Here is a 10,652-nt window from a genome sequence, read left to right as displayed (position 1 = left end):
ATTTACATAAACCCTGACACTGGTACTTTATAATTTGGTACTTTATAATTTTTATCTTAGAATTCAGCCAAAATCAGAAGAGTAAATGGACATAAAAATAATGAACAACAGCTCCTTTTATGATGAAAAATAATTTTATTCAAAATTATCTCTGTGATATTTCCAGGTTAGTGGCATAGTGGGCTTTACTTCACATTTTCCCAATTTTTTTCATATTGATTATACAGTACCCAAAGTAAATATATTGAACTATATTACATGTACTCCAAGCCTATTCACATAAAAAATTTCATGGTGTGCTTTAATAGAATATATTAAGGTCAATAAGCATGGAGCAGGTTTTTTTCATTTCTTATTACCAAATGACTAAATAAAATTTCTACTTTTTACAACTTCACTTTCAGACATCTGGTATCTAAAATATTATACAGAGTACTTTGAGATCTTTAATATTAAAGTTTACTTGGACTGGCAAGATGGCTCAGCATCTCAAAGGCAGTTGGTGTCAAGCCAGATGGCCTGAGTTAGATCCTGGGACCCACAGGGTGGAAGGAGAAGACTGACTCCTGAAGATTGTCCTCTGACTTCCATGTGCACCATGTCATGAACACTCCAAGTGCATGAATAAATGTAAATGAATACATGTAAATAGATGTTTATAAACATGTTCCCTCATGTCCTCCTTGGCCCAAGTCTCATTTCATATAGTTCTAAAGGTTTATGTCAGCCCTAAAAGGAATTTCTAGAAGGAACTCATTCTTGTTTGGTACAGACCCTGTTCACAGAAGACAAATTTCTGTTCAGAATTGTGTTTTGTTTGAGTGGTGGCAGTTACACTCATTTGTTTTTGTTTTTGTTTTTTCGAGACAGGGTTTCTCTGTATATCTCTGGCTGTCCTGGAACTCACTCTGTAGGCCAGGCTGGCCTCAAACTCAGAAATCCGCCTGCCTCTGCCTCCCAAGTGCTGGGATTAAAGGCGTGTGCCACTACTGCCCGGCTCATTTGTAAGGCAAAATTAAAGCCAGAAAGTGTCAAGTGCTGACTAAAAGTTTGAAAATAGCAGACAGAGGTTTCCTTACAATGCCATGGGATTCTCATAGGGACTCCTGGAATCAACATTCCTCCATTATTCAACAGTAGTAGTAAGAGTCTTCAAAAGTTGCAGCAAGGTAAATGATCACAATGTAATTAAACAGAATTAAAGCTAAAATAGAAAGACTACAATTCCAGCAATAAATACAATGTGTACTTCTTCTTTCTGCTGCTGCAAGCACGGAGGCTTTGATTGTTACAAGAGTAACTTTGAGAGGAGCTGGGAGGGGCCCCAACTGCTTCTAGTGATGACAGGCTCAACCCTTTCCTCTACATTTGCTTCTTCCTTTTCCATTTCCTAGAGGATCACAGAAAAGCCACAGACAGCCACTGAAAGGCACAGAGCCAGCAAAGAGGAGCTACCAAGGCCACAGTGACTTCAAGAGCAGCCGCCAGTAAGGCTCACTTTAATAATGTGTTTTATTTAACTCAGCACAACCCAAGTATTTTTATAAATAACATCTCAAGTAATCGATGATGCCTTTCTCATTCGGCAACTTTTAAAATCTATTGTGCAGGGCATTCTGAACTTTGGGTGCTCAGGGGCCATATGTGGTGGGAAGATACCCTCCTGGGTAACATGAAATATACATGGCACTCTGAGAGCAATCCAGGAATGAATACAGACCTAGAGAGCAAAGCACAGAAAACAAGCTGACAAGCCTGCCCACAAGTTGTCCAACTCGAGATGAATCCAGATCCTGACAGGACAGAAGGAAAGGCCTGGGACTCACTGTCCTGTGTGGCTAACCCAGAGTTCTTCAAGTCCTGCCTGGAGGTCAGAGACTCAGGCAGGATGAACCATTCAGCGTTCAACCAGAACATAGCTCTGGAACTAGCGAATGCCTGGTGTTTGAGTGTGATCTGTCACTTGTGAATGACTTGCTACACATAAAGGCTGATGTCTGGTACCACATAAAGGTCAATGTCTGACACCTGAGTGTACAAGTGTGCATGAGCATGTGAGGTCGAGCACCCACTGTGTGTGGGAAGCGGAGAGAGGTAAGGGCAAGCCCATGGTCAGTCCCCAGAAATGGGAAGGTCCTTTTGCAGAAAAGAGGCCCTGCTTTGTTACGTGACATCTCCAGCTACTAGCCCTGTTAACTCTCCTACCCAGGACCCCTGCACTTCCTCAGTAGACACCCTGAGCATCTCCAGGGAGCCTGGTCCATACTGAGAGCCCATCTTGTCCATGCAGTTTACATTCTGAGGGCCTCCTCACTACAGTAATGTCCAAATGGCTGCCCTATAGTCTCCCAGGTTTTTCGCAGCCTGAAATGCTCAGAGTATCAAGCCCAAATATACAAGCCTCCTGGGTTACAGGATTTCTTCTCCACTAATTTTCCACCTTTTTTTTTCTTGTGTAAAACAATATTTTGTTGAACTTCACATCTATCTGAGCCCTCCCTGTTCAGGCTCCCTCGGAGGGTTGAGGTACACAGGGGCAGCCTAGTATAGGAAGACCTGCTCTGCAACCTTCCTATCTTGAGCTTGGTCCTGCTAGAGCTGGCCTGGTGGGTTTCTTGGTGTTTTCTGGGAACATGCCCCACTCAGGGAGAAGGCAGAGGGAACAGCAGTGGAGTCCTGTGAAGAGGCAGGGGACATGTCCACAGCAAGATGCCTCAGGCCTGTGAGACTACATCTAGTAAGCGGACACAGGTGGTCACACTGAGTTCTAGGTCAGCTTGAGCTATGGAATGAGACCCAAAATGAAGCAAAATGCAATATACTCAAGGTCCCTGGGACCAAACATTGATGTCTTACCCAAAGCCCTGGACCTCCCCTCAATCCTTGGAGATCCTCTCCACTAGGTTCAGTGCCTGAAGACCAGAGGCATGTACTCTCAGCTTTGGCAGAAGGCCACCCACTGCTGATCCTCATTCTCGTTTCTTACACCAGGAGCCACCATCCCCTGGCCAGAGAGCATCGTTTCCAGTCCAGGTTGCAGAGAAGGGGGTGGGGGAGGCAGGGAAGGAGTGATTACATGAACCACTGATGCTTCTGCGAAGGGAGCTAAGGTGGTCTGAGAGTGCTGATCCAGTCAGCCTCCTTGCTTCTCAGAAGTGGCACTTGGAGTTCCAGCTAAGGAGAACAACCTCGGCATCCGTGGTTGGCTCTTGTTCCATCTCTTCATCCTGTCTCCTTTTGATGCACTTAAACTTGCAAGCAGCAGCAGCAGCAGCAAGGGACAACAAAAAAGCCTCAACATGCCAGTCCTTTGAGCCAGATGCCCCACTTCAGAAGCCAAGGGCAGTTTGTAAAGTTTTCAAATCCTTTAGTAAGAAACTCCAAAGTCTCCCCTGCCCATGGCCCCCTCTGGTCCCCAACGACAGAAGTGGCTCTGGACACTGAAATGTTGCACAGACACTCAAGACAAGGCTGCTCATGAATTCAGGTCGTATCATTTTCAGAGTCGATGTCTTGCAATGATGACATTACTCTGGCAGCCGAGGGTCGGGGCGGTAAGTCTGAGCAGCTGCTCCCTGCTTTGAAAGGCCCCTGACAATGGGTGCACTGTTCCCAGGGCTGGCCTCCAGCATTTGCATAGACTGTTCTGCCTGGTTGACCAGGGGCTGGCTGGCTCAGCATTGTCCACAGATCAGAGGTGACAGGATTCAGGTGAGAGCTGAAGCCCGAAGGCCTCCAGAGGGCACGAGGAAGGCTGTCCTGGGAACTCTAGCTCGAGCTGCTTTGCAGGGATTCACATTCGCTTTCCAAGGTTTCCTCCATCTGCTGGAGAGGAAGAACCAGGAGACTTTTAAGAGGAGCTTGCAGAAGCTGTTGGGGGAGCATCCTGGGGTACCCCCTCATCTAACAATCTAATAATGTGATGGACCAATGGGTGTTCACTCTTGGATGTTTAATACGCTGACAAAATGGAGGCACACCATTTCCATCTTTAGGGCCTAAAGCTGTCACAAGCTGATGCCTGGCTTTCACACCTCCAGAGACATGCCCAGGCACAGCAACCTCAGCACCAAGTGGTAGTTCCCTCGAAGCTGATGCTTTGATCAGCAGAGAAAGTTTGTGTAGACAAGTATTCTCCCTAGAGCTTTGGCACCACACATCCCACCATCTTTAACTGGAAGAGGTAGGACAGGGGGCTGGACTTATTTTCACGCCCACAGTTCCTAAGTAAATATTGCTAACCCTAGGAGGACCAGGATCCTGAAGTAGAAAATCCAGGGGAGGGGCCTAAGGTGCAGCGGTGGGTGTGGTAAGGGTGAGGCTAGGAGATCAAGATGGGAGGGAACAGTTTTTCCGCATCTGAATAGGACGCGGTCTGAAGGCTCAGCAACATCATTTCCGTCAGGTTAAAAAGCTCTTTATATTAGCACTTCTGTGCCTTTACTGAGAACCAACCTCTCTCAAGCCGGGGTCCCCATAGGCCTGACTTCTTCCCCTCTTCCACATCTTCTGTGAGCCTAAGTGCCTGTGGACCCCCAACCCGAGCCCAAACAGGTGCTAGCAACTGTGCAGCACCCTCTGCAGGAAGCTGGCCAGCTGCTGGCCCCCCGCAAGAACCTGGGGGATGCTTCCGTGTTCCCACCCGTGTTCACTGCGGATTGCAGATCCGCTCATCTTGGGAATATAGCGATTAATCCAGCCGCAGGTTTCCAGATAAGTGACTGTGATGGAGACTGTTGGCGAGAAAATAGACAATTATCCGCTGTTAGCTTTACATAAAGATCGCATTAACTCAAATTAGTTATCAGACAAAAGAGGTCGGCAAGCGCGCCCTGCCCGCCCGCGCCCTGCACGCGGGCACCTCGGGGTGCAGCCGGGCAAAGAGTGGGGCAAGACTGAGGCTTCGAGACGTGGGGCGGGGAGTGGGAGGAATCGGCGGGAGGGCTCTAGGCTGTTACTCGTGCTGTGCTGGCCAGGATGGCGCGAGGGAGGGACGTAGGGGCCGCCTACCGAGCCAGATCAGCCGGCCCCTAAACTACAGCAGTCCCACCTCAGTCTGTGCCACGCTTGTCTCTTCTGCAAGCTCTACCCTGGGAGCCCTCCTGTCCCCGCGGCCAGTAGTCCTTTCCTCTCTGGCTGTAACGTCGTTAATTCCCCCAGACAGAGGCGGCACTCCAGGCTCACCACTGTCCCGAAGGGTGCACTGGACCACCTGGTGATCTGATCTTGCCACTGTTCCCTGCCCCTGCATCCTCCGCCCCCACCCACCGCACTCTGTGAAGGTCGCTCTCCGTAGAGAAGAAAGATGAAGAGGAGCTGAGGGGGACCGGGCCGGAACGGGGGTGGGGTGGGGCTGAGAGTGGCCTGCGGCAGGACCACGTCAGTGCGGCCTCAATTACCGAAGTTACACACTGTCCACGCACTGAGCATCTTCGCTACCCTCGTTCTCCTGTATCCCGGTTAGCTTTCACCAGCAGGATGGATTTCGCGGACCGCTGTCGGTGGGAACAAACGCAGCGCCCAACATCCCGACGGGCTGCAACGCCCAGCGGGGTCCCCACTGCCGCAGGAGCGCAGTGGCGGTGGCGCTTGCGCCCGGCCGGCCTCCCCGGCCCCAGGGTCCCCGGCCCCGCTGAATAGGGCGGATAATGACCCCCGGTTCCCAAGGCAGGCTCTCTGCTGCCTGGTGAGCCTTGGATTTGTGTGGTCCAAGCCTTTCCCAGCTTGTCCCATTCTGTCACCGGGATAAGGGGCTCCCTCGGCTCGTTTGCACCTGCGTCGCTTTTGGCTCCTTCAGGAATGCGCTGAAGCTTGTAATCAGCTTTGTGAAGCCATTGAGTGCACGGCTGAGTGAAACTTCCAAAGCTCGAGGAAAACTGGCCGGCTGAATAGGAGCCAGCATGGGGCTGCTCTCCAAGCCTCCGCGCTGCCAAATTCCAGCAGAGCGCCTCACAATCGCCTTCCCCACACTGAGAAAAGTGAGAAAAGAAAAGGGAAAATACCAGTCACCGGGGTTAGCTGTTTGTTCTCAGATTAATGGCAAGCGCTCCCTCCCACTCCACCCCCTCCACAAAGCTCACCAGTTCAGGAAATATGACAGGGAGGGGAGGCAGTTATTAATAGCTCCCCAACTGATATCACCCCCCCCCCGGGCTGGGGTCTTCTGGGTCTCTGGAGGGGTCCTTCATTCCCAGTTGTTGAGCTGAACTCCAGCATCCACGTGTGCCTTGGGCCTAGCAGTTGAAGTGTGTCTGCTTGGGTAGAGCTGCGGATGAGGCCATATGGAATCCTTCACCTAGGCTTCAGGAAGGAACCACTAAGCACTCGGGCTCCTTCTGTGCAAGCCCAACAGGGGCCCTGCCATCCCTGCTCCTTAGCAACAGGTCGCCCGGCCTCTCTTTAGAGGAGCACTTTCATTTCCAAGACTCCATAATGCTGTTTCTTAGTGACTCCAGCAACGGAGGTGCCTGCAGGGTGGCAGCCACTACAGGTGCGTCTCCTTCTGCATCAGGCATCTGTGCAGGGACTTCTAAGAGCCAACTCCTTCAGACAAGTATTTCCATGTGCCTCAGAGGCCCTGGCTGACTCTCTCCCACTCGAGGTTACTGAAGGCTCCTCTCTGCAAAACAAAATCCTTGCCAGCCAACAAAAGAGCAGACAGCCTGCAAAAGGCAGAAACCATCCTCCTCAAGGTCCAGGTATACCTGAATTCTAGATGGCTGCTCACCTAGCGAGGGCTCCTCCTTGAGCAGCCACACTAGGTTCTAGAAACAGTGCATGCATGCAGTATCGGTGTGGAAAGAGGCACCGTGGAGTGTTCACGTTGTGGATGCTGATCTGAACTCAAGTTTCAGAAAGGAAGCCTAGGATCTCTGGATTGCTCTTGAGAATCTTGACTCAGCAAATACCAGTAGAATCGCCTAGAGAAAGGGAAGCAGAGGCCATATTGTGATCCACACATAAAAACTTGCCTCACAATGACTCTGGATTTTCTTAGCTAATGAATCCCTTCCACCCTGTATGGGAAGCTTGTCTTTTCTGGGAGCACAGAAATGGTTCGTGTTTGATCTGGATGTCCATGTGTGCCCTCTAAGCAAAGAGAAGCTCAATCCTGTGAGGTTCGTGCTGCAGTAACTTGCTTCGGTGGGGGGCCTCATGATGTCTGACTGTGGCTCTGTGCTATAAATAGTCCCCTGGTAGATCGAAAGGCTTAATGGGCCTCTTTAAATATCTAACTTATTATAAAGCCCTGGGGAGAATGACATTACCAGGCAGGGAGGAACGAGAATCGCGCTCCTCCTGTAGCAGCCCTGTCACAGTGTTCTTGGTTGCACTCCTTACGGTGCAGAGTGGGCAGGAATTTTCCTATTTATACACCTTAATGTGCAGAGGGGGCTAGAGCACATGAGAGGGTGTGAGAGACAGCCTGTCTGAGCAAGGAGGAAACTGAACTTAAAGAGGTGGAGGGCGAGTCTCAGAATTGCTCAGGAGTATCTTGGCGACTGTCAGGTCAACAGGAAGGAGTCACTGCCAGCCCCCATTCTGCACTTAAACGTGCTTCAAAGTCTGGCGGACTAGTGAGCAAGTCCTCCCTTTCAGACAGACTAGGACTAGGAAAGGCACAGCCCCCAAGGAGGAAATGTGGGACTCAAAGCAAAGTTACCTGACTGAGAACCCAGACTGTACATGCTCACTCAGAGCCTCTGAGCCGCTTTGAACATCCCAACGCGTGCCACCCACGCTGACATTCAAAGTTTACTTTTTTATTGTAAAGTTCAGCTCGATGTCTCCTGCAACCCCACTCATTCCAGCCACTCGGCGACAAGTCAGGAGGATCTGCGGCAATTCAGAAATTAGTGAAATTTTATTCCTGGTGGGAGCACTGGATTAAGAGGCTGGGAGAGTGTGAAGCTAGTCAACGTGTAATTGCGTGATAAGGCTCTCACGAGGAATTTATTGGCCAAGTTGCTATTTCTATTCCCCCCTAATCTCGTTTAGCACATTCGTCGTGTGCAATCTGTCTTCATAATCTCCTGTAGGAGAATGGCAGCCAATGGCAGCTCGCGTGTTTGGAAAGAACAGGAAATATGCAGGAGCGCGATAAACTGATGCTAATTACCCATATTTAGGACACCAAGTGCAGAAGATCAAGGTTTACAAATAACAAGCCAGAGCCAGTGATGATGGCTTCCTTGTGTGGAATGTATCGGAGGGGACCAGATAAGGGTTTCACGGGCAGCAGGGATTTATTGGTCAAAGGCTGTACCTTCCACTTCCCCACTTTTATAGCAGTAAATTATTTCGGCTAAATTCGCCAGAACATCACTCTTTCATTTGGCGATGTGCCGTGACTTGCTCTTTCTTTGTGTCCATTCAATGCAAATCCTTGTAGTTTAACATCAGCTGATAAGAAACAAATAATTGAAGTAATAGGTAATTCCCTTCACACCGTGCATATAGGAGGGTCCCGAGGAAGTGAGCGGAGGCAGGGAGCAGGGGGCTGAAAGGGAAGCAGCTTCACCTTTAGCCCTCAGACCACATGGCTATTACTCTGAGCTCACAGCATCACTCCTGCGTGCGGCGCGGCCTGCTTGCTCTCCAGCAAGACACCAAAGAGCCTGATGCTACTATCTGGAATCCTGATCAGATGACAGCGATGATGATGACGATGATGATGACGACGATGATGACGACGATGATGACAGTGACCATCAAATAATACCCAAGCATAGTGTTGTGCCCCTTACCACCTCGGCATGACTTAGTTTGCCATCGACCCGGCTCCCCCTACGACTCTCGGCCCTGAGAACAGACACAGAGAGGTCATCCTGGGAAGCTGGTGGCAGGTGGAGGATGAGGGTGGAGTTCTTGGCATTGCAGTAGTTACTTCCTATGGCCTTGGAGAACATTGCACAACCACCTGCTGCAAACCTGCATGGCTGTTTTGACATGCGTATGTTACGTGAAGGCAGCTCACAGGCTTGCTTCATTCTCTGAGAAAGTGCTAGGGTTTGTCTTTTGTCTTTCCAGTTGGTAGTGGAGCTGGCAAGGGGCATCGTCTGTTAGATACATGTGGCAAGACACTCTTGAGAGGAAAGGAGTTATGCTCTAGTTTGGGAGCATAATTCACAACTCTTAAATAAGAAGGGGTAGGAAGGGTAGTTGATCTTGCCACAAATTATTTTTATTCCCAACCATACAGACCACGAATTCCGTTATGCTCACCTGCATGGGCATGCATGTTGGTTCCCTTGATACGCCAGCAAGGCTGGGGAGCATTTTTATTCCATGTACCATCATGGAAGGGAGGAAGGGATGCCAGTGACCGGCTGCTGAATTTGAGGGTGCATCGGACTCTAGAGAGGACAAAAACTGCCCACGAGTACATCTTAGAACCCAGAGCAATCGGGAGAGAGGTTTAATTAACTGTACAATGAGTCTGTGACGCTTTGCCAAAAACATATTAAAAACACGCCCGTTGTTCTGTGAGAATTAACTTGTTAGGAATTAACAAGCGTGCTAACAATAGTGTGTGGTTAGCACAATATATACACCTTTGTTGTACATGCTTTCTAAAATTATTCATTTAGTTGGGCATGGTGGCACAAGCCATTAATCTCAGGATTTGGGAGGCAGAGGCAGGAGGATCTCTGTAAGTATGACAACAGCTTGATTTATATAGTAAGTTCTAGGGTAGCCAGGACTGTATATCGTTTCAAATAACCACACACTACTAGTAGTACTATTACTACTGATAGTAATAATAATAAATAATAATTTACTCATTGAGGAAAACAAATATTCTTGAACTAGGAATAGTCAAAGATGTGGGGGCAGTTCAGGTTTCCTGGGAAACACATCAGTTACAGAAAGAGGCCGAGGCAGGCAGATTTCTGAGTTCAAGGCCAGCCTGGTCTACAGAGTGAGTGCCAGGACAGCCAGGGCTATACAGAGAAACCCTGTCTTGAAAAATGAAACATATATATATATATATATATATATATATATATATATATGTATATATATATATATATATATGTATGTATGTATGTATGTATAATCACCCCCATGTGGACACTCTTGTGCCAGAGTGAAGTGAGTTACCTGGGCCACGGTTGCCTTTTGAGTTGACTTTGATCTGCAGAGCCAATGAGGTGATGTGAAGTTAGGTCTGACTAGTGTCCAGCTTCACCTATGCTTGTCTTGTACATTCCCGAGACATTTTCATGGCTCCCTGAGACCACTGGCTGTCTGTGAAAGTTAGTGAACCTTATTTTCAAAACACATTAAGTTCAGAAGGCATTAACCAGTCAAGACACACCAGTGGAAGCTGATTTAGAAAGTTTTTAAATGAATGATTTCTTATTAAATTGGTGTGTGTCCTTGAAGACAGACACAGGGACCAACTTTGACCTCACAGAGTATCCCTGGGTAGACATGAAAAACTATAGAGAAAAGTTATTAGATTATTATTATTAATAGTAGTATGTATGTATATATGTATGTATGCATGTATGTATGTATGTATATATGTTCCCTTTAAGTATGTATGTATGCCTCTGCAGATATGATAATGTGTGGGTGGGTGTGAGCATGTGTGTGTCCTCACAGGTGTATGTGTAGGTGTGTTTGTTCATGCAGGCGTGGGCAGG

General features: G+C 48.5%; 1 pseudogene; it reads right to left on the bottom strand.

Annotated features, from left to right (window-relative positions):
• Nucleotides 1-1,496: 1,496 nt before the first annotated feature.
• Nucleotides 1,497-10,652, bottom strand: part of LOC116068918 — a 113,114-nt pseudogene continuing 103,958 nt past the window's right edge.

Source organism: Mastomys coucha, unplaced genomic scaffold, assembly GCF_008632895.1.
Source record: "Mastomys coucha isolate ucsf_1 unplaced genomic scaffold, UCSF_Mcou_1 pScaffold22, whole genome shotgun sequence".
NCBI classification, from domain to species: domain Eukaryota; kingdom Metazoa; phylum Chordata; class Mammalia; order Rodentia; family Muridae; genus Mastomys; species Mastomys coucha.
Note: the sequence above shows the minus strand (reverse complement) of the source record. Positions and strands in the feature narration are given on the sequence as shown.